A 25,268-nucleotide genomic window follows, 5' to 3' on the forward strand; every position below is an offset into this window, starting at 1 on the left:
AACTGTATTTTGAAATACTTAAAACAAAAATACATGACGTAATGCATTTCGTTTTTTAAAGTATTTAAACTTCAAAACCTTTCTTTTTTTTTAAGTGTAGGTATGCCGGTTAATAAAATCAGCCGCTTTATAAAACCAAATGTCCTGAGAACGAATATAATTTTAATAAGCGGCGGTCACTGTATAGTGGTAGAAGTTGTTGAACCTGCTAGTAGAAGATAAGTTATATATTTTTTTTCTTCTGATGAACAATGTTCTGAAAAATAAATAAATAAATAAAAATAATAAAAAAAATATTTTGACCAGAAATTATTTACCGTGCATTCGACTGATTCGAAGACAATGCGGATAAATAAAAATAGTCACGAGACGAACTTCTCAAGAAAAGAAGAAGTGGAATAAAAATCGAACGCTAAGTCTGAATGGGAAGAAAAGATCCCCGTTATAGAGAGATGAGAGGCCAGGATTCGGTCTGCGAGCGATGCGTTGCGAGGATAGGCGGGAAGGGGAGCAACCTTGACCACCCTAGGTCATTATCAGGCGCTGGGGGAAAAGGCGGAAGACACAAACCTTCTCGAAGTCACTGGCAGCAGACGGCACAACGGATTGCTCTGTCGGAAGGAAGGAAGAAAAGATCGTCTGCAGGTGAGATGAAGCTTTTTTCCTCCCTTTGTGTGGTATTGGTTTTCACCGTTGTTGTTGTTTTCAGAGGATGAGTTGTTAGAATTGCGTTATGTTTTGTGAAATGTTTTTATGTAAAAGTTTCGAGTGCATTTTATGTCATTCGATTAAACAGTTTGCAATTTTTTAATGCGTTTCAAATGCCGATTTTTCAATTATCAGGAGGCAGGTTTTGAAAACTTTCCCGAAACGATGTTCTTAAACAAACTTAAAATAAAGGAAAAATCATGAATGCATTTATGCTTAAAATGTTCTTTTACAAACCATGGTGTAAGATACCCCCCCCCCCTCCTCTCAACCTTTTTGAGTGGCACAATTAATATTTTCATTTTCGAGCCTCATTGTGCTATGCAGAGTAATGTTACGGAATGATCTCAGATTAGGTTACGCATTAATCAGTTGCATTTTTTTCCATACTATATTTCAAAGTGTTAGTTACACTAAAAACTAGATCCCGATTTTTATGAAATAGAACTTCAGGAAAACGATCTGTATAAAACGCCTGAAACAGATAAAACGCTATTGACGATAAATATTTTGAAAAATAAAAATTCGCGTCTGTTTCTGTTTCCTGCTATTTCAATTGGATTGTCTTTTCAAAGAATAAATTTTGTGTATTTAAATTTCTACTAATAATTTTTAGAGGCAAAAATGAAAATTCTCCGTGTCAAAGATAATAACTTGGGTAGGGGAGTTTTTGAAAATATATTCAAGGTACACCTGCTGTAATAATGTTTAAATTTGGAATGTTTATAGAATATATTTTACGTAATGAAGGTCAAATTTCTAACTTCTTGATTTAACTGAAATTTTTCTAGTATTTCAAAAACTATGGAATATTTTTGAAGCCATGGCCTTCTTACATAGTATATTTGTACGTTGACAACCAGACAGTTGAATTAATTGCTGCACTAATTTTAGAACTGTACTTTAATACCGTTTTCAAACGCTTATAATTACTTAACTATGATTACGATTACAATAATGTTGAAGGTTTTGGATAATATATATATATATTTTAAAATACATGAAAGTAGATATAAAAAGCAGTACAAAATTTAACAAAAATGTTTTTAACACTTGAAGCAGATTGGGAAAGAATGAACAATACTGTATTTTACACCGCTTATAAACGTTTATAATTACTTTATTATGATTACGATAAAAATATTTTTCAAAGTTTCAGCCAATATATATATATGCAGTGAAATCCCATTACAGCGAAATACATTGCAACGAAATACTCATTGTATTCAGTCCCTTTTAATTTTCGTTGCATTACTTGAATACCATTGCAACGAAATTCCTGTTGCAATGAACAAAATTTGTAGGCCCTTGATATAAGTTGTAACGGGATTTCACTGTATTTAAAAAATCATGGTAGTAGAAATATAGCGTTACAGAATTTGACGAAGTGTTGATTTTAAGAATTGAAGGAATGAGGAATTTCATTCGAAATTTTAGAGTGCATTTTGATTGTTATTAGTCAAGAAGTTTATTGATGCACGTGAATCGCTGAGATATGTTACATATTGGTACATAAACTATAATTTGACAACTACTATATAATAAAAGTTGAAAATTCATTTTAAATAGTATACTAAAACTGATTTTGGGTACTTTTGTAGCAAAAGCTGTAATTTGAATTATCTGGAAAATTGTTGTAGCTCATGACTTCCTCCTCTTAGAGCAAATCTCTTTGCAACAGAAGTAAAAGCTTAATGGAATTGTTTCAAGCGCATTGGGATTTTTTCTCTATCTGTTAAAATACTTTATTTTGATCTAACTGATTTTTTACTTGAATATTTAAGTTTAAAATTTTATCTGTATTTACTTATAGTTTTATAATCATTCACTTTAATATATATATATATATATATATATATATATATATATATATATATATATATATATATATATATATATATATATATATATATATATATATATATATATATATATATATATATATATATACTTATAGTTTTATAATCATTCACTTTAATATATATATCATAATTATTCACTTTAAATAGTATACTAAAACTGATTTTGGGTGCATTTGTAGTAAAAGATGTAGCTTAGTTTATCTACAAACCTTCTCAAGCAAAAAATAAAAGCAAACCTTCTGATACCTTCTGAAGCAATACATTTTCAAAAGAACTAACTGAATGTCAAAATTATTTTTTTTAACTTATGTGTCATTAATTTTAGTTTTATATGCATTATTGTCTTTTAAAGATTACTTTTTACAATTATTAACGTTACTACCTACAATCCTATGCAAAATTGTTTTTCTTTTTTCCCTTTTTGTTTTCGGTAAATATAGGAAAATTTCCAACCTCTTTATTAGGAGATAATTAAAACAAATTGAATCTTTTTTTTTTCAATGGATGAAAATCGCTGTTGCCAGATTGCTTTAAAAAAGTTTTTGATTGTAAATGTCCATGAAAGGCCACTTAAAAGTAAATTTTTCCGAAAAATAAGACGTGATATAACTTTTTCAACATTTTTCCTAAAATTTGCACCAAAAAATACATAACGCTCAACTTATACGTCTCTTGTAGTTTTTTCATCTGAAGCATGCCTTTTTTGTTAATCAGTAGTTTTTAAGATCGCTTGAGATTTGCTTGTTGCCAAACGTTATCGTAAATACATTGCAAATATTAGCCTATGTTTTCAGTAAGTTACCGCCCTATATCCAAGGCTAAGACAGAAATACATAAAATACATCGCCAGCTATGTATTAGTATATGTGTTCAGTATAATTGATGCAGTATCAAAAAACTTCCTATTTTGCTTCACAATAAAAAAATGTGTAGATACTTTAACCATTATGTCAAAAATACTTTGAAAAATATTTTTACACATTTATATCAAGTTATGTTAGAATTTACGTTAAGTACAATTAAGCTTAATTTTCAATGAATAACTTTTCGAAATTCTGAGCGTTAAGCATTATTGCATACCAAATTCGTAAAGTATACTGACGTTGGAAGTACTATACGTAACAAAGTGTAAATGTGGCACATAAATATTCGAAAACGCATCCCATAACAAACTCAATATCCAGTTGTTCTAGGTTAACTTGTAATTGATCAATACATTTCTATTTATGGTTTTATTTATTCTTTTAAAAGAAGATGAGTTTATGATCAATAAGCAGTTCTGCAGTTGGTTTGACCGCAAGTTAGCCCTCCTATTTGACCAAAAAAGGAAATTAATAAAAATACAATTCTAAATTTATCCAATTTGTAAAGGACTCGTTTGAGAAGTGAAAATAAATGACTTCTTTCGAAAAGAAACTTATGATGTAGCTTAAACATACGAAGCAAAACTAACATAATCCTATTAAACTAATAGCATTAAAATAAATAAATAAAATTCGTGAGTTTTTCCCAATCTGCTATTCTAATCAATTATAAATATACTATTAAAATTACTTTGTTTTACTAAACGGTCATTTTGAAAGCTAAATTCAATGTAGAAAACGTAATTTAATTTTAGATCGTTTCGAGTTAAATATATATATATATATATATATATATATATATATATATATATATAGATATAGATATATAGATATATATATATAGTTTTGTTTTTGTTTGCTCACAAAAGGTCGGGCATCTAATGCTCATCTCTACATAGTATAAAATGAAGTCTCCAAAAAGCGTCTGTTTGTGTGAACGCGCAAAACTCGAGAACTATTTCGCTGAAATTTTTACAGCATCTTTATTTTAGCCCCGGAAAGGTTTACAGACCAGTTCGAAGAAAAAAAAAACCAACTAGTAGTTCTTTTTTTTTAATTCCAATTTAGGCACAATTTTCACATAAATTCTCTAATATGGAGGTGAAAAATTACTTGCACATATTAATGTTACATAACGTTAGAAAGGGTAGAATTTTCTGCGTTCTCCCCAATTTGTTCTAATGCTCTAACTTTATTGCGGCGGGAATTATTTGCGTTTTTAGCTAGAATTTTTTTTAGACTTAGCTGAAATTTTGCTATTACTTTCTTCATTAAATAAATCGATAAAAAGTGAAGGAATTGTCCCACAGTTTTCTTTTTGACACCATTGGAAAAAGCGACATTTTTTACTCCAGATCTAACTCGACCTTTGGTTGAAAAAGTAAGCTTCTAACTCCAAAGGAAAAAAAAGTAACAAGACTTTTTAAATCAAGTTTGAAAAATCCCATTTCCATTTAAGTTGTAAACCAATTAATTTTCGCGTTTCCATGGTTGCGCTTTTTGAATCCATTGTATCTTTCACACTTTTAATCTCTTAAACTTATTTTATGTTTCCATGTTTGCGCTTTTTAAATCCATCTTTTCCATTTTAATTTCTTAAAAATATTTTAATACTGTCATCATTGTTTGGAAGGGAAACTTTGCATGATGTTTTTTTTTTAAATTTTATTTATTCATTTTTTTTTATTTAAGCCTGATTGTTGAGCATAAGTCACTTGACACAATTTTTATTTTCATTGTAGACCGGGCAAAGTCGGGCAATGTAGCTAGTAATTCCTAAATCTGAAAATGAATATAGCTTGCCAAAAAAACAAAGCCATATTCTCTACATTGTCTTCAAGATCTTTTCTTTAATATACAAAGGTAGAAAAATTTGAAACTCTTATCTTTTAACATCTTTCTTATTGTTCCTTTTTTTTGCATTAAAAATAGTAACTATGTTCTTATTGAGAACTAAAAATCTACGTGTTGCTTATTTTCATGTTTTTAAAACGTTTTACATTTTACAATTCCTTACATCCTGAATAACATTTTACAATTCAAGAATCATGTTGTTTCCATTTTTCAATACCCTAAGAGCCTGGTGCAAACTTGCAATCATAATTCAATTTTTTTTATTTAGTAAATATATATTTTTTAATCGAAAAAAATTGTTCTGGATAAACCGGAGACCTATATGAACGGGAGTCGGATAAACAAGTTTCTACTGTATGTGTAAATTTAACTTGTATACCGAGTAGATGTATAACGTTTAACATGTAAAACCGAGATTTATGTACTGTGAGGTGGCAGCCCTCAGTTTAAAAGGTTGGGAAAACACCGCCTTAGAGCATTTAATACTTTTTTAGTTTTAGTAACTAATTCAATTAGGTTTTAGTAAATCATTCATTTGTGTGTAGAAGACGTCAAAAATATCTTCTCACAAAGAACTCTAAATGGTTACAATTAATCCAATTCTTTCAAATTATAAGCTCTTGCTCAATGCAGAAATAAATGTCTTCGTGAAAAACCTTTTACCCACCGTTAACGAAAACGCTATCAACCCTCACAAGTTAATATAAAAATCTGAATTTTTGATAGGAAAATTGCACTTACAGCTTAAAATATAGTCACTTTTTTGAAGCATTTAACTTGTCAATAATATAATTAAACTAACTTGATTTAATACATGGGACATATGCATCGAATGATAAACATTATGTGGTAAAGCATTTTAAATGGTTCTTGAGTTGGTTTATCCTTTGCTGCTAGTGTGTACACTTCATCTTTTTAAAAAATTGGTTACATAAAAAAAAATCTCTCCTTAAATCCTAGTTGCTCTTTTTAAGCCAAATCAGTCTGCTACAACGAAACAAACGAACGAAGTTATGCCGCAATTTTTCCTCGAAATTTTTTAAGATTTTGCTAGAAGTTCTAACTCTTTAGTTCCACAGGATAATTCTGACGTTGGGAAGCTTTTTTGGGAAGCCAAATTGTTGAAAGCTTTAAACTGCACTGTCTCAGAGCGCTCTTCAAATTTTCGAATTGTTCTCAGACCAAAAAACGTGCGTTGAACTAAAAAATACATTACTCACTTTTACGACTTTTTTTACAACATTTTACATCTTACTGATGCATTTTTATCAAAAATAATTTGATTTACAGAAATTGTTTATCCAATCAATCCCGTTTAATGGGTAATTTCTTTTTATTATTTCAACGCATAACTCGCAGTTTTCGCCATTACCTCCAAATCCGGAGGAATTCAGCTAATCCTCCCTCCATAAAAAGTGCTCTAATGGCTCATTTTGTGGCTCTTCTTTTCTTCACCCACTGTGGGAACTTAAAATTTTTCGTTTCCTTCTCTTTCTCGCTCGTCAAGAATATCCATTCTCCCAGCTGTCAAAAGCGTTCGATAATGAATTCGAACAACAAAATGGCACCAGGAAGATCTAAACTTGCAGATGCGATGTTGGAAGAGCTGCCACACGCGTGGCTAAACAAGTGCAGCGGCCCAATGAAGCGTTCGGTTTGTGGAATGTTTTTACACAATGAAAGGGAAACATCATCGGCGGTTGTAATTGAAGAGGAGGTTGAACCTCGGCGGCGTCTGATCCCTCGTCGAGCCTCTGATTTCATGGCCTTGCTTTGGAAATTTGCTTCCTGAGAAATGCATTAAAAGCCAGAAGACTTTCTGATGGAGAGAAAACACGTTCACCGCTGTGCATACACGGAATTTCGGATCATTAGGAAGTTTTTGCGTTGATGCGTTAGGAACAGGAACGTGTAACGGTTTCTGTCGAGAAATGAAAATAAATGTCCGTAGAAGAAAATTATGGTTGATGTAACGTATTTAAAGTCATAGTTTCTAAGTTTTATAATCCCAGGGCAGGGGACGTATAAACAGGGAGATGCGTTTTATGAGAACCAGGCTTGTCGGTATGGGGGTTCGTGAGGGTGAAATTGCCCCACCCTTTAGCTTTGAGAAATAAATGTATTTTTTCGAAAGTTGTATAAAATTTCTGTTGTTTTTCGATACAATTTGCATATTTGCATGAAGTATATCCCCCCCCCCCGGGTGAAAAAAAATCGAAATGACCGCAGTGACGAAAATAGTGAGGAGACGTTCTAATAAGCGTTTTCCTTCTTCGTCAGTTTCGTCGTACCCGAAAATGAATTTCAATTAAAAATTTCGGATCAAGATAAATAAATAAATTAAATTTAATAAACAAGTTTAATTTCATCTTATTATTAGTATTAGTTGTATTATTTAACAGAAACGAATGTTGTTTTAATTCTATCGAAATAAGAGCTATAAATAATAATTATTATTATTATAACTATTGTTACTGAGCAATTACGAATAGACGAATAGCTTATTGCTTCCATTTGACTGTTGTATGATGCCTTTTGATTCCCCCCCCCCCCGCCTACCTCTGCAGCGCCACCGTCGACCGACCCCTCCCGATGATGCTCCCCTCAAGCAAACAAAGTCTCCAGGTTGCTTCCATATCCTACACACACATGCCTACACACACACACACACGCTTACATACACACGCACGCCTGCACGCATGAACGCTTACACACACGCGGGTATATACATACATACACAGGAGCGCCTACAGACACACCACCGCTTACACACACACGAACGGGCATACACAAACACGCGCGTGCATACATACATATTAATGCGCGCGTAAATACACACACATACTTCACACACTCGTGATTGCGGAAAACATAACTTGAATTCAAGATGCCAAAAATTCAAATTTTCTTTTTTATTATTCCTTTTTTTTTTTTTTTTTTTTTTGAGGAGTCGCAATATTGATATCTAACATAGCATGCATAAATCTAATTATATTCATATAATTCTCTACAAAAAAGCTTCTTTGAAATAAAATTTCATCATTTTGTTTCATCTCACATTACTTATATTAATCTGACAGTTAAAAACAGTTGATATTTTCCTATTCTGCAATGAAAAACTACTAGAAAAGTGTTTTGAAATAAATATGTATTTTTGAATCACATCTATAGCTATAGCGCTAATTGAATCCCACTCAAAGATATATTCAGAAGTATACTTTTTAGTTGAAATTGAATTTTTTTATTTAGCGTTTTTAAGTTATTGAAATGCAAAAAAAAAGTTTCTGAACTACCTTTGCATTTTCCAGATTATGCATCGCACTCCTGCTGAAATCAATTGTAAGTTTTGAAAAAATATTCTATGCTAAAACTTAAAAGCAGAGTTTTGTTTTTTTTTTTCATTTTTAAGTAAAAATGTATTCAGTCCGTAATCAGTAAACTAAAAAATGAATCAGAAAAGTTCCAATGCAAAATGCAAAGATATTTTATTTTGACTTCAAAGATATTTTAAATTGGACAAATTTATAGTGGACTTCGATGAGCATTAAATATACGAGTATGAATAACATTACACTATCTTTCCTCTTCTACTTGTATCCCTTTGTATTAGTGTGATGGTCAAGTGTGATAATTTCCTTCATTAATTCCAGAACAAGATAATCTTAGAGAAATTCAATTCTCAAAACTTTTAAAAGCAATTTAAAATCGTAGAATGAAAATTATGAAGAGTAAAATGAAGTAGTAGTTAAAAGATATTAAAGATTAAAAGTAATTATTAACATTAGCTCAATTAAGTGCACATAGATTTTTAATTTTAGTTCAACTTAACTTATCTAAAAATAGTTTTCCTGCTCACGATATTAAATTACGTGAGTAACCTATATTTCTTTTTTGATAAAAAATTATTTATAAGATTGCAAGAAAACTCAAGGGATTTTTTTCAAGGCGTTGAAATACACCTTGACATTTTAGGAGGAAGGAAATTCTTTTCGGATAAGTGGCGTACACGAAAAAAGTAAAGATCTAAAAAATTATCAATTCCATTAAAAAAAAACTAACTTTCTAAGGATGAGAAAAAAGATGGGAGGGAAGGAAAATAATGTACGATTTTGGTATTAGTAACTTTTAGAATATTTGGAAATTTTAAGTTAAAAAAAAATAAAAAAAAAATCAAGTGAAATCATTTTGATATTCAAATTGCTTTTTTCCTCCATTTTTGCCCAATGCTTAATTTTTATTAAAGGTACACATGGTAAAAATATAATTGAATAAATTTTTGAAGAATATTTTCGATTTTCAATACATGAAATAGTGATATACGCTTATAGGGAAGTTGAAAATATCTCCTTGTATCTATATATATATAACAATGACTGGTATGTATGTGGGTGTGTATGTTCCTTGTACAAAATACACAGTTTATGTCGGATCTTTGCTAAATTTATCACAGAGGTCTTTTGATCTTTTGATGTTCATGAGTACACATCTAGGCGATTTTCGCCAGAAAATCGTTGAAACGGAATGTTTACGCTTGTTAACAACAATGATTGAATTTCTGGAACTTAAAAAAAATCCAAAGAGGTCTAAATTTAAACTTTGAGTCATAAAATTTCTCTTTTCCACATGTTGACGAGAAATTTTACTCCATTTCTATTTTTTTTTTTTTTTTTTTTCACTTTCTTTAAACCTAGTTGTTGAAGAAACGTCACTTGACACAACTTCTATTTTCGAGGTTTACCGTGCAACGCAGGCAGTACTACATATATATTTTTTTATGTGTGTGTGTGTGACAACAGAAACTTTCTTCAATCACCGGAAGGATAATTTCCTCACACTGGAGTCTTTAAAACGTTCTCATCTACTGGAGTAGAATGGAATTAATAGTTTAAATCAGATTAAAATGCTTCGCGGTTTTATGTGAGAACAGGTCTGAAGGCATAATTTTTCCATTTGATGTTATTAGAGAAGTAGGCGAACGTGTCGAACAGCAAAGCAACAAAGAAGAAGCGGGACCTCATGTGTACATCATCCTGGAACAGGATATTCCCGAGAAAAGAAAACAAAGCATTTATTTCAATTTCGACGATAAAAAAGTCATAAAAATAATCTTCTTCTGTGTGTCTGGAATACTCAAGATAAAATGAATTAGAAACTGATAATCATTTCTAAACTGCTGACGATTTGACTTAACCGACATTTAGAGGGAACGTATTACGCGATGTTGTGTTGAGGAAGGATAATTTTGTTGCTGTTTGAGAATGTTGTATTCTTTTCAGGAGCGTTTTTCCTTCCACGCTCCAGATGATTTATTTCAAGGGCTCCCTATAGATCGTTGTACTGAGAGTAGATTTCAGGGTGTCAAGGTCCCGAAGTGTTATGTGAAATGGTTGGTTGAACAATGTTTGCTGCACTTAAGTGTTGGAATGTTTTCGTAAACGCAATGTACAGCATTTTTTATACGAAGAAGCAAAAAAGTATTCGGGATGAAAAGTTATTCAATGACAAACGTTTTGTACTTAGCATCACAGACTAATTAACGGTTTTTTTAGACCAAAAAAAGCTTAGTTTAGATTACTGTTTTCACGTGCAATTCAAAAAGTTAACATTAATTTTCTTTGAAACTTGGCTTTAAACGAATTAACATTAATTTTTGTGCTAGATTTCCCTCTCCCATATTCAGCACTGTATAAAAGCATGTAGAAAAATATATTATGCAGAAAAGCCTTTATTAATAATAATGTTGTTCTTGTTGTCGTGTGCCAGTTAGGCTGGCAATTTGGGATGCCGTTGCTTCACTTTCCCAACTGTACCGTAATTTAGTGGGAAGTCCGACTTCTACAGAACGCACAAGCCATGAGGACTCGTTTATATGGTAGGCAATCATTCACAGCATAACAACGCATTCACACAATGAAAGGACAAGGACAGGAAAGAGAAAATACATCCATGCCCGAGCTGGGATTCGAACCCGGGACCTCCTTGATTAATAACGAATTTACAAAAAGAAAATCTGATACGAATACCATAGTATTTCTTACCACATTTATTTAATCGTGTGCACTACTCACTTTAGTAACCAAACTTGAGTCAGGTGTTTTGAAGTGGGTGGGAGTTTTGGAGCAATAATGGTATCCATTGGAATAAATATTATTAAACTCACGAAAAATATTTTTCCGATTAAATGAACTTGAACGGGATGCAATATAAAATTGACAAAAACGAATATTAAATAAATAAAGAAAGAAACAACTCTTGTGTATGCCACTTATATCCGGTTACCTTTACTAATGGCTGAGACTTCGGTTCTACTTAGACGGACTCGGAAAACCCTGCGGAATCTATTTCAACTTTTTAAATATATGTGAGTCTGTAATTAGCGGAGATATTAATTAAAGCCACAAAAATTAACCTATTTTCATTCATTTTTAATGCGCTTCTCAGCACGCAAGTAATGAAGATAAAGCGTGGAAAATTAAATTACTAAGCAAAAAATGTTGGTTGCATGAAATATCGTCTTTTTTCTCGCAATATCATTTACCTTATTTTATTATTATTATTATTATTATTATTATTATTATTTATTCAATGCATTTATTCTTTTGGAGGAGGGAATGGGGTCAGCGTTAAATCAATCGACATTTGTTAAAGGAGCATCTATTTTGAAGGATTTGTGCTTATTTAGTTTTCTTTTAAATCTGCATTTCTGCACCTCAAAGCCAGTCAAACGTAAGTCACATTATCATTACTTTTTAAGGGATCGTAAAAATGTTTGTCTGGTGCATACAAAGGATGGAACTCATGCTCTTTCTAACACTAAGAATTATAAAGGATTTTTTTTTTAAATGAATTATGATGTTATAGCTTAATACGGAATAGGATTATACGTACACGTAGAATACTATGTACAGTGGTATTCTACGTATACAGTAATAACTATAAAATCACTATATTTGGATTTACGTTAGTCTAGCACTGAGGTACAGATTTTGCCCCCTTTTAATTTGATGGAAATATAACACAAATGAATCTTATTTTACACTGACAAGAAGTCATGCACATTTTTGTATTTTATTTAAAAGAGATCCCTGATTAAAGTCGTTTTAACTATTGCTATTGGTGGGGCATGACTAGTGACATGCTTAAAACTATAAATTTAAACAAAGTTGCCAAAAAAGAAAACGTTTTTTGACGAACGTAAATGTATCGAAATTGGTGGCTCACGTAGGTATTACGGAACATGTAGTTTCTGATAGCACTAAAACGAATCAGGAAAGAAGAGGAAATTTACTTTTTCAAGAGAAAATATTTATTTTATTCATGAAATCGGGGCAAAGTTTTTCTATTCAATCAAATACATAACTGATGTAACTAAAATAAAGAATAAAAACGAATCTGTATAGTTGTGCCGCGGAAAGATGGCGGATGAACTGGAACCCTTGTCAACCGTCCAAATTCATTTTCATTTTTGTGACATTACAGCATGACGAACGAAAATACTTTCGGTGTTTTTTTTTTTTTTGGGGGGGGGGAGGGGGTGAACTCATTTTTTTTTCAATGGCGTGTCCACTAGATGTTAGATTACCCCATCGTCTTTAAATATTTTAAATATTCTTGGTCACTATGACAAATATGTGTGCTATCGGTTTTTAATGCTTGAAATTTCTCATTAGGAATAGTTTAATGAAAATAAAAATTCAAGTCCCTTGAATTTTCAAAACTTGTTTTATATATGCTTAGAGCGGTAGTTCCCAAACCATGGGACACTAAGCAGTTTTTGGTGTGTCGTAAAAATATTTAGTATTACCGTAATAGCATTGTTTTATAACATAATTTCTAAAAGGATTTTGAAAAGAGCAATAAAAAAGAAACATGCTGTAGTTGTAATAATTGCACATGATTTTGGTTTGCATACAAAAGGAAGACAAATTTAAAAAGCAAAAAAGTTGCTTTAAAATTATAGATTCTGGGTCATTCTCCAGAAAACGTAACTTTTCAACGCAAATAGTTCTCAATTTCGGAACCTTTTGTTTTCTTTTTTTTTTCATTATTACATGAAAGTGTTACCTACTCGAAGTAACCATAAACAATGACCTAGCTAAGTTCCTACTATTTTATTCATAAATAAAAAAAAATAAATAAATGCCTTGTTCACGGAAATTTAAAAATAATAATAATAATATTTAAAATCGAGGCCAATTTAATATCAAAATAGTAATTTTATTAATTGTGCAAACAATCAGCTATTTTAATGATTAGTGGGAATATAATATTAAGTTCTCTTAATTAAAGTATGGCTTAATTAGTAGTTTCAAATGTATGTTAAAAATAGTATTTAGTAAATTTGAGGATATACTGGCAATTTATAATTTTGGTAGAATGCGTATTATTGATGTATTTCCCCTCCATCATTTATTTTCACCTCAGAACTAATGACATTGATAAGGTCTGTCACGAGGTGAGAAATTTTCCATTAATATAGGCCTAATAGACACATTTTTCAGGGATTTTTTTTCTTCGTTGCTACAATCTGCACATGTTAAACACATGAAAACATGTTCACTTCTTTTTTTACATTAATTTACATCCCTGAACTTCAAGTTCACGGAGGTGAGAAGTCAGAATAACCACACTAAGTTTTTAAAGCAAAATCTATCTTCTTGATTTTCGACAAAAATCTCACGTTTTCAACTATGACTGAAAATGTATAAGGGAGTATCGTGGAAAATAAAATTTGATGTCATTACTGCCACGTGTTTATGAGGAATGGAATTTTGTGTTTTGGTAACGGAGGTGGGAATTTATTGGGTGACATGACTCCTTGTCCTTCTAAAACAAACTGAAACACAATATTAAAAAATTAAATGTACTTGGACAATTAGTATTTGAGACACTTGTGAAAGGAATGGTAAATAAATAAGCATATACTTTTAATTAAACAAGTTATTAAGCAACATAAACAGTCACACCAGGTGTGTGACATGCCACGCAGGTGAGAATTCACATGTTGTGAATTAAAAATATACTAAAATAAAAATTATTATTAAAAAAATGTTGGCAGGTTTAAATAGATATATTTTTGGTGAAATCAAAAACCATTGTTAAATGAATTGTTCCTTAAAATATTTACTGTAAAAGGAGTGTGACAGAAAAGTTTCACTTTTTGAAGAATGACCCTTTTGCTCTTTTAACTTTATAATATATTTTATTATTAAACAGTGTATACAGTAAAACTTTGCTTAAACGAAGGTTGTTGGAACGAAATTTCGAAAATTAAATTTTTGATTATGATATATCTTTGTACATTTGAAAAAAAAAAGCAATATTTCATTTTATTTTGTCGGTTGTTTTATCACACATTTGTAATCTGTCAAATATTTGAGAAAACTTAAAATGAGTAATGAATTGTTGTAGATTGTGCTTCTAAAGAGTGGGTCACAATGTTTGAAAGTTTGGAAACCTCCAGCTTAGAGAACCATCCCGTTATCAGTTATTAGAAGAAAGGGAAAAAAAGTAAAATGAGAAAATATCAATCCCACATTTCTTTCAGATACAAATAAGGAAGTTCGACCTTACGAAAGCAGTGGTCCTTGGCGCCTTTCTTAAAGAAATGCAAGTTTTGGCTGTCGTTCGCTCATTTGCGTGCTAATTGTAAGTGCAAACGAAAAGAAAAGATACGGAAAGGGTCCACTGCCCAGGCATCGGTTAATGATGGGTCCGTGTGTGGTTTTTGCGTGTGATGCGTGTGAAAGAGGCAGCAGTCAACAACCGGTGTCGTTAGAGGTAAAGCCCTGGACCTTTCTCCTGCGTCGGTTCAAGCTCTTCAGCGTTCAACCGCAAGAATGTTTCCCGTTAAAATGACACATAACTTATAGTTTTATGTCACCACTGAATGTTTTATCCTTTTCAACTTTTAAGAGATTGATTAACAATCTTTTGTTAAAATGTAAAGGAATGGCACTGAGTTGAATCAGTAACAGGACGAGGTACCATTGCAAATTCCTAAACTCATTCTTTTTAGCTCGGACTCTGGTTCAAAATTCACAAACTTCGAATCTTCGCACCTCTTGCGGCTACAATAAAAATAAAATCACCTTTCTATGCGTAATTTTATGCTGTTTGATTTACACAAATTGCAAGTAAATAGTTTTTGAGCAGTCCCTCTCAAAAAATATTTATTTCTGCTGCTGAAAGGAGATCATGATTGATCGACATGAAAGTCGATAGATAGAGTGAGCTGACCTCAATGAGTACCCGCATATTTAAATTTTTAACCAATAAAATAAATCAGTTTTCAGAGAATGTTTTCCTGTTGAAGCCATTAAATTGTTTTCGAAATGAATGAAAGTGCTTATTTTGAGAAAGTATTTGAAGCTATGTTTTAAACGAATGTTTCAGACATATGCGCGTAAAACGAACATTTCAGACTTATTGTATTGTTTAAAATCGAGAAAATATGTTAACATTGCAAAATTACTACAGAGTCACATGCAATGTACCGACAGCCCAGTTATGGCATCCAGAGAGTGCAGTTTTGTCCTTGTTATGAACTCATCATTCTGGAATAGACAAAAACCGAGCTATAGTTGGGAAAACCTAACATGGCAGCGTCGTAATAGTGTAATTAGGATCTGCGTTGCCTTCACAGTACTTCCAGGTTAGGTTTACCCCAACTATAGAGGCAGATGTCATCTCTCTGAAGCTAAGCTGGATCAAAGGCGGAAACGTACTGCGTAATGTTAGAGACGATTTTTTTCCCCTTGGGAAAAATTTATTTCTTTGACCAGTTAAGGATTGACGAGAATTTTGAAAAGTATTCAAAAAACTATCTCATTTGAAAATATTTATCTCTCAAACAAGAAAAAAATTCTAACAATAAATTCTTTGTCTTTTGTTTCGTTTTTTCGTAAAAATGTGGGCATTTTAGCGTGAGAATTAATGTAGCGTTCATGATTTTGATCGTTTAAATTGTTTCTTTATTTGCCATTAATTTTCTTTCTTAAAGAACGTCGATAAGTTTTATTTTTATTCTTTTTTTGTAATAACATTTTTCTTATTACGTTTAGTACATCGGCAATTAATTTTTAAGCATGGTTAAGCATTTAAAAGCAGTTTACGTCATGCAGTTAAACATTTTCTGAAAACGATTTTTTTTTTCTTTTTTCCTCGGAAAACAGTAATTTATTTTTATTTGGTAAATGATTGCAAAATCACCATTAACATTCAATAGATTAATTATTTTATGTTTAAAGTGAGAATAGTTCCACTACTGTAAATTTAATACTTAAGCAAAGTAAATTTCGCGCTCACATTGAATTTGGACACAGAGGTGGTTTTTTTTTTTTTTTATTAAAATCTTTTTATTTAATTTTGTCATAGAATAGAGAACTTATTATTATTATTGGGTCATTCCATTTTCGTGGCACACCATTTTTGATTTTGATGAAATTTGGTAGGTAATATGTACCAATATTCTGTATTCGCAAACTGTTATATTTTTTTCTTGGAAAATTTTTATTTCTGAGAAATGGCAATTTTTTTTTGCTTCGCGGATGAGTAATATTTGGCATTTTTGATCCTTTTTCAAAAAGCTCTAGTAAGTTTATTTAAATTAGTAAGAAGATCAAACCCGTCTTACTTTAAAGGTGAAAGAATGAACTTTTATTTGTGCATAAAAAGAAAAGATAAGTTAAGCCTAGTTAGAAATTTTCGATTGTCAAATCATGGTTGAAAAAATGCCGTTTTCGTCATTTTGAGCTTAAAACAGTCGATGAAGGTCTTTCAGTAGGAACTTAATGCTTTTTTCCTGTTGTAGTTAGTTATGCATACTAGACACACAGAAAAAAATAGGATTATTGATATTAGTAGTCCTTCATGACGAAAAAATTGCTTAAACTTAAGAAAAATAAAATAAAAAATGGGCTTTTTAACTTCCCAACAACGGAATGTTTGTTAGGTGATAAAAATTTGAAAATGCTAGAGTAAGAACCCGTTACATTGCCCTCTAAAACGAAACAAAAACTCTTTTTCTTAAGTGTCGAAGAGATATAAACCTTTAAATAAAACGTTTGTTTTTGGTAAAAACGTATGTTTTGTTAATATAGTTGATAAAAATTGAAAGCTATTTGTTGTTTAAAATTACATTTTGTAAATGTACTTCAATGAAACATGGTTACATGGTATATGGTATTTTTAAAGATATCTATCTAGTCTACTTGACCTTTTTTAAGTAATGTGCAAAAGTTATTATTGTACTACTTTAAAGGCTTATATCTCTTCTACGCCCTAGAGAAACAAGACAGTTTTTGTTTTGTTTTAAAGGGCAATGTAACAGCTTCTTACCCTAGCATTTTCAAATTTTTATCACCTACCCCACAGGTTGCTTTTGGGGAGTAAAAAACCCATTTTTTCAATTTTTCTTAACTTTAAGCAATTTCAACTTTTAATAAAGGATTGCCAGTATCGGCTTATTTTTTTCTGTACTTCTAGTATGCACAATCAACTGCAACAGGAGAAAAAATTAGTTTCCTACAGTAAGCTCATCATCGGCTTTTTTAGGCTCAAAATGACAAAAACGGACTAGTTAGAAATTTTTCCTTGTCAAATCGTGGATGAAAAAGTGCTGTTTTCGTCATTTCGAGCCTAAAAAAAATCGATGATCTACTTACTGTAGGAAACTAATTTCTTTTCTTGCGGCAGTTGATTATGCATACTAGAAGTACAGAAAAAAAGGCCGATACTGGCAGTCCTTTATTAAAAGTTAAAATTGCTTAAAGTTAAGAAAAATTGAAAAAATGGGTTTTTTCACTCACCAAAAGCGACCTGTGGGGTAGTTGATAAAATTTTGAAAATGCTAAGGTAAGAAGCCGTTACATTGCCTTTTAAAACGAAACAAAAACTATCTTGTTTTTCTTGGGTGTAGAAGAGATATAAGCCTTTTAAAGTAATACAATAATGACTTTTGCACATTACTTAAAAAAGGCAAAGTAGACTGGATAAAGACCTTTAAAAATACCGTATAACCATGTTTCATTGAAATACATTTGCAAAATGTAATTTTAAACAACAAACAGCTTTCAATTTTTATTAACTATATTTACAAAACATTTTTTTTTTACGAAAAACAAATGCTTTTTTTAAAGGTTTACATCTTTTCTACAACTTAAAAAAAAAGACAGTTTTTGTTTTGTTTTAGAGAGCAATGTAACGGGTTCTTGCTCTAGCATTTTCAAATTTTTATCACTTAACAAACATCCCGTTTCTGGGGAGTGAAAAAGCCCATTTTTCATTTTTTCTTAAGTTTAAGCAATTTTTTCGCCATGAAGAACTTCTAGTATCAACCTATTTTTTTCTGTGCGTCTAGTATGCATAACTAACTACAACAGGAAAAAACATTATCTTCCTACTGTAAGTCCCACATCGACATTTTTAGGCTCAAAATGACGAAAACAGCACTTTTTCAACCATGATTTGACAACCGAAAATTTCTAATTAGGCTTAAGTTAAATCTTTTCTTTTTATGCACAAATAAAATTTCATTCTTTCAGATTTAAAATAAGATGTGTTTTATCTTCTTACTAGTTTAAATAAATTTACTAGAGCTCTTTGAAAAAGGATCAAAAATGACAAATTTTACTCATCCGCGGAGCAAAGAAATAACTATATCTCAGGAATAAAATTTTTCCAAGGAAAAAATACAACAGTTTGGGAGTACAGAATATCGGTACATATTACCTACCAAATTTCATCAAAATCAGAAATAGTACGGCACGGCTCATTTGTTGATTTAATATGGGATGACCCTATTTTTTAATATTCTATACTGGTACTTATCTATAAAGATGTTACCAAAGGTAAAAGAAACTAAAAAAAGCTAAAAAATATAATTTTAGTTACAATTATCCTTTACTTCATAAATTCATTTCCTAACTCTTAGCTTATGATACAATTATTCTCCATTTTATTTATTTATTTATTTATTTATTTATTTATTTTTTTGTATTAAAAGTAGTGCTAATATTTCGGTTTTTTACCGAAGAGTTCATTAAAATAACATAACAACCAAATTCAAGTGTTGAAAAAATTTAATTTTGTCTAGTTTATCTGCAGAAACATTTATTTTGGGCACACCACTTCAATATAGCTTCTTAATTAAAAAAAATAGTATATGCATCTTTATATAATTACGTATACTTACGCACACACGCACACACACAATCTATCCTTAATTTTGCAAGCTTAATCTTATTAAAATTTCAATTTTTCTCTGACGCGTTACATAAAAAAATGAATACAGTAGTCAGCTCAGTTTTCCTTAGTGATAAATTAAACGAGAAAGTTTGTTTGTGCAAGCTATCATCTTCCTGTAGATTGTTTATGCATGCTTAATTTACCAAGTGTAAAAATTAATCAATTTCTACATGTGTATTTTGAATACATATTATATGTACAGCATTTTAACAACCAATTAATGAGTCTCGTTTAAAGCATTTTTGAAACTATTGCTAACTAAAACTCTTTCTTTAAACTGTTTAAACCCAAACTCAGCAAACTCGTTACTATTACAATGCCAGTTATATTTTCAAACAATTGCTCTGTGTTTGTTTGTGTCTGCTCAGTTTTAATAAGCTATACCAATAAACGAGTTAAGAAAATGTTTTCAAAATAATCTCTTCTATTGTGAAGACCTTTGACAATCCGATTCAATTATAATTCAGTTATATGTTCAATAAGAAAGCGCTGAAAACTAAGTATAGTTTATTTTGTTTCGTTCAACCTCGTGTATTATTTTGCATTAAGAAAAGCTAACTGCGCGGAAAATTTGAAGACAAAAAACAGTTCTCGAGATTCCCTCCAGGAAAGTCTCAGAGTTATTTGCAAAAGCAAATTGATTGTTCATTTTTTTTTCCCAAGGGATAGGAAGTGATTTGAAAGAAATGAACTCCATTTGTATATAAGAAGTTGCCACCCGAGTCTGTCTTTGAAAATATGTTTCAGTATTGCTGTGTAAATAAAGATTACAAATGACTATGAGCAGGGATATTTTTAACCCTTCTACAGGTGTATTTCACGCGTTGAAAATTAGAAATTCTTATCAAACATTTCCTTAAGCATAATTTCACAATGTTTTTTTTTTTTTTTAAGTTTGACATTGTGAAAAATGGAAGAAAAAAGCAATATTAATTTAAAAATGTGAATTTAAGCGTCTTGTTCCTTTTTTTTAGTACGAAATGCCAAACGTTCTAAGCACATAAACCAAAATAGTGCGCATATTGTTACTTTTCCTACCATCTTCTATTTGATCCGTCGAAAGGATTTTTTTTCTTTAAAAAAAATGATCATTATTATATAATTATGCTTGCCATTGTTTTCGTATGTTTCACTCCTTCAGATTGAATTACTTTCCCCTAAAAAGTGACAAGGAGTATTTACAGGCTTTTCGTTGTGCTCGTCCGTTTCACTTCATCAAATTGAGTTTCATTCCTCTGAAAAATGTGAAGTAGTGTTTACACGCCTTTCATTGTGCTCGTACGTTTCACTCCTTCAAATTCAGTTTCATTCCTCTAAAAAATGTCAAGGATTATTTACGCGCCATTTATTGTTCACATACGTGTCACTCCTTCAAATTGAGTGTTATTCCTCTAATAAATGTCAAGCAACACTTACACACCTTGAAAAAAAAAAAAAAAAAAACAGAACCTAGCACCATCTTTGATATTGAGTCAAATCATATGTTTATGAAAAGAGCATCATTATTGCAATTATATCTAAAACTTAATTCTTTCTGCTTTATCTGCTTACAAGATATAAATATAGGAATTATGTCAAATGATCATTTACAGTAGGTTAACGGCACCAGCAAGACATGCTTAAGACATCCCTCTCAGGTTAACTTAATTTTCTGAGCCTTTTGATGTATTTACTTTTTAAAGTATTTTTCTCTCATGCAACTACATCTCATCTAACGTTTGGCTTCTCCTGGATCCCTTGAATCAGTTGATTCTATTTTTATTTGCTCACTTTTGAGAAAAGGTCCAAACCCCCAGTAACAGACACCGAAAAATCTGATGATACCCAGCAACAGATAGAATGAGGAAAGGACGTGTAATGGACAAAATTCCCTTTTTCTCTTCAAAATTTGCAAAAGATCTTTATTTTCAGAACTGAAACCTTATTAAATTTAAATGAACATGAAACACCAGCTGACCTCGTGGTGGCTGTTCATAACCTTCCACCACTGCCTTGTAAATGCCAACTGGTTCATAAAATTCACTCTGATAAACACTACATGGTTGCGCCGTATTCATGGGCCACATCGACATTAGTTTCACCCGCCTAAAATTCTTATTATCTAAATCCAAACTTACGACTGTCTGTTACTGGTGTCGTTACCTTATTCCTCCATCACCCCTGCTGCTCCGGCATAGTTCGGTGATCAATGTCAAAAACGCTTAAAAAAAGATCAACGCCTTAAAACATCTCCATGAGGGATTTTTTTTAAGCGCTGTTTATTCTTTTCTCATCCTCCTCCCTTCAAAGGCTGATTTTCATAAAAACATGACTAATTACAGATATCATTTTCTCGAGCTTTAAGCAAATCGTATTCTGTGAAACGAATTAGCGTTCTATCTTCTCGATCTAAATATTAAATCCGGCGTGCACGCTAATGATCTAGTGTTACCTATTGCCCCGGTTTTCAGGTGAGATTAAAATGTATCAAACGACATGTTAAATACCCCATCTTGTTCACGAAAAAACGAATTAATCTGCCGAATTCTGAAACTTCGCGAGTGTCTGCCTTCAGTCGCAGGCGTGAGATTCTCCCACGTGAGGTTTTCTAACTCTTTAAGCTGCCACAGCCATTGGAATCAGTGGAGCATCTTTGGATGCGCATCAGATATAGTTAAAATCTGTGGATTACATTATTTCATTTACCACTCAGTGTATTACGCTAATGGAATGAGTTTCGAAGCATTTTGATGTAAGTTTTTCCATGCTTCCGTATTTAAATTTTCTTTTTATTAAATTAAATGCTTCCTTAATGACCTTGAACGATGTAATCTGTGAAAAGTAGTTTATCATTATTATTATTGTTATTATTATTATTATCATTTTCATTATTACTGTTGTTGTTGTTACACTACAAAATTTGTGTAAACTTACTCCGTAAATACGGTGGCAGCATTCAGCCTGGATAGCAATGGAGTATCTTAACTGATAAAACTAGTGCAACGTTATGAGCGATGCGTAACGTTGCACCAGTTTTATCATTTAAGTTACTCCATTCCTACGGAGGCAGCAAGCTGCCGCCGCTTTTACGGAGTAAGGTTACACAAAATTTTTTACAGGGTAACATCAGGGCTTTATTTCTAAGAAATGAGCTGTAGGAGCTGTAGAATATTCAGAACTTTTTCCTAAATGTAAATAATCTGATTTTCGATAATTTTAGCATGAAATCGCTAAATTATCTAAAATCAGATTATTTAATAGATTTATAATCAATTTTTTTTTTTTTTTTGAAAAAATATCCATGTTTTTAAAAACTTAAATCACGTATTTATGATCTTTTGAAACACTTTAGATGAAGTATAACTAAACTTGAAATTGGTATTTAAAACAATTACAGAATATTTCTAATAATACTTCCCCAAAAATTTTTTATAATGTGACATAAAACTAGATTTAATGTAAGTGCATAGTAAATGGTGTAGTCCTGGCTAAAAATGTGAGAGGTGCTTACAGCTGTGAAAACAGCGTTATTAAAATTATCCGACTGACTACGCCAGTGCTTGTGATTGAAATCAAATTAATTATACATTGCATAAAAGTACACTATAAACACAGAAAAATAACCAAATTGGGTAGAGTTAGGAATTGAAATTCAAATTAAAATTGAATGAAAAATAAAATATTTTTAAAAGTTTGATTTACATTTTTCCCGCAATAAATAAATTAGTTAATTAATTTTAAAAAATACTGAATCAGACTCTCAAATTATATTTTTTAAAGTAAAACTACTCTTTAAAAAAGAACTGATGTTTTAGATTCAGACAGTTGCCTAATTTTGTTTGTCCAGTTTCCTTTAAACGTATTTATGCGGTTCTACGAATTAATATAATTGCATTTAACAATTCGTTTTTAAAAATTTTAACTTAATAATTTCATAAATATTTTAAAGTATTTTTCAGGTTCTTATTTGGGGTTTTAATTTTATAAACATGCTTTATTTATGTATTTTTTACAAGAATTGATGATACAGTAATATTAATTTGTTTGTTTTCTCTTTTCCATTTCATACAATTGCGCATACAGTGTAGAAACACGCCTCATTTGCCATTTGTCTTCATACTCACCTTTTAGCGTCGAGTCTTCGCCTAATTGTTTCAATGTAAAAAGAAAATAATAAGTCTTGGATAAAGGGGTTATTAAAAAAAAAAAAGCACTCGCGTGAAAAGCCGAAAGAAGCTATACTTTTATTGAATAACATAGGTTTATAACGTTGAAATTGATTATGTTGAATTAGTAAATTTGAATGCATTAACTGAAAATTTATGCAATTTGATGTTTCAATATATCTTCAACATTATAAGCTTAGGTTATTCAATTACAGCATAGCTCCTATCAGCCAGTCCCGTGACTGCCAATTTTTGTTTTTTAATTAAATTTAAAAAAACATATCACTGTCCCATGTGAGTTTGAACCATCAGCCTTTCGGTTAACATTACAAGACAAGGAAACCCGCACCTACCAATTGCTTTTGGTTTCTCGGTTTTAACAGTTCAGAGATAGCTATATATATATATATATATATATATATATATATATATATATATATATATATATATATATATATATATATATATATATATATATATATATATATATATATATATATATATATATATATATATATATAAATTAAAAATTTTGACCCGTTGGCCACATAAAACACTAGTAATTTAACACCAATATATGATATATGACACAATTGATAGAAAAACAATACATAGCAGCTTTACAATAATACAAAAATACATGACGTGATAACAAAAAAGTTGTTATGTTATAGAACATAATGTTATGAAGTGTAGCCTTTACGTTAACAGCTGAACGCATTAGCCGATTGAGCCACGGAGGCTTCGCTCTAGATGGATTGTTAAACAAGTTTATATAAATAAAGCTCTACGCATGCATTTTGAAGGTAGCAGGAGGAAAGTTTTTTTCTCAATGATTATTTCCAGTTCATTCCGTCGCCAACGTGTGATGAGAAGCATAGCTTCAAAAATGGTGATTAATTTAAAAGTGTCTACTGGGTAGTAGCAACTAACTAAAATTTTGAGTTTTCGGGCTGAGTAACTAGACATACTTGGTACAGATAAGAGTGCTCAAAAGAGGATAAACATTAGAGATAAAATCAATATTGAGAAAAGAAGGTTGTACTAAATAAAAAGTGACACAACTAATGAAAGTTAAAATTTTAAAGATTATTTTTGTAGTTAAAAACTGATTTAAATCAACGATTTCCTTTTAAATTAAGAGACACATGCCGTGATAAAATCCACTGATTTAAATCTTTGATACCCTACCACCTAATATGTAAAAAGTCTCACTAAATCAAAAAGTACAGGAGCTCCGGTGAGCTCTCATGTAAATTACGCGCTGATTAATATTATTATTAACATTATTTCATTTTGTTTCAGACTTCAATTGAGAGTGGGTAGAAAAGATAGAAATATAAATTCATGAATAAGTTTCTTTCTTGAATATAGCCCGATATTGTGCGCTTACGGGAAAATATTTAAAAGGGATGATAAACAATTCTCTATGTATTAATTAGTTTTTAGTAACTAGTACTGCTTTCTACCATATCATTGTTTTACTTTTGCTGATTTGTGAACTTGGTGTAATAATACAGTAAACCTTAAACAAATCTAATGCGGATTTGATGCAAATCTTTGGAAGTGACCTAATATCAATTGATTTG

The 25,268-nt window shown here is 30.9% G+C and overlaps 1 protein-coding gene across 1 annotated transcript in view; it reads left to right on the forward strand.

Moving 5' to 3' along the window:
- The first annotated feature begins 581 nt into the window (after positions 1 to 581).
- The window catches only part of LOC129234665 (uncharacterized), a 111,136-nt gene continuing 86,449 nt past the window's right edge, over positions 582 to 25,268 (forward strand). Inside the window, exon 1 of the mRNA XM_054868708.1 lies at positions 582 to 645. The gene's annotated coding sequence lies outside the window, so the exon portion shown is untranslated. The remainder of the gene's footprint in view (positions 646 to 25,268) is intronic.

The sequence above is a fragment of the Uloborus diversus genome, chromosome 1 (assembly GCF_026930045.1).
Source record: "Uloborus diversus isolate 005 chromosome 1, Udiv.v.3.1, whole genome shotgun sequence".
NCBI classification, from domain to species: Eukaryota; Metazoa; Arthropoda; class Arachnida; order Araneae; family Uloboridae; genus Uloborus; species Uloborus diversus.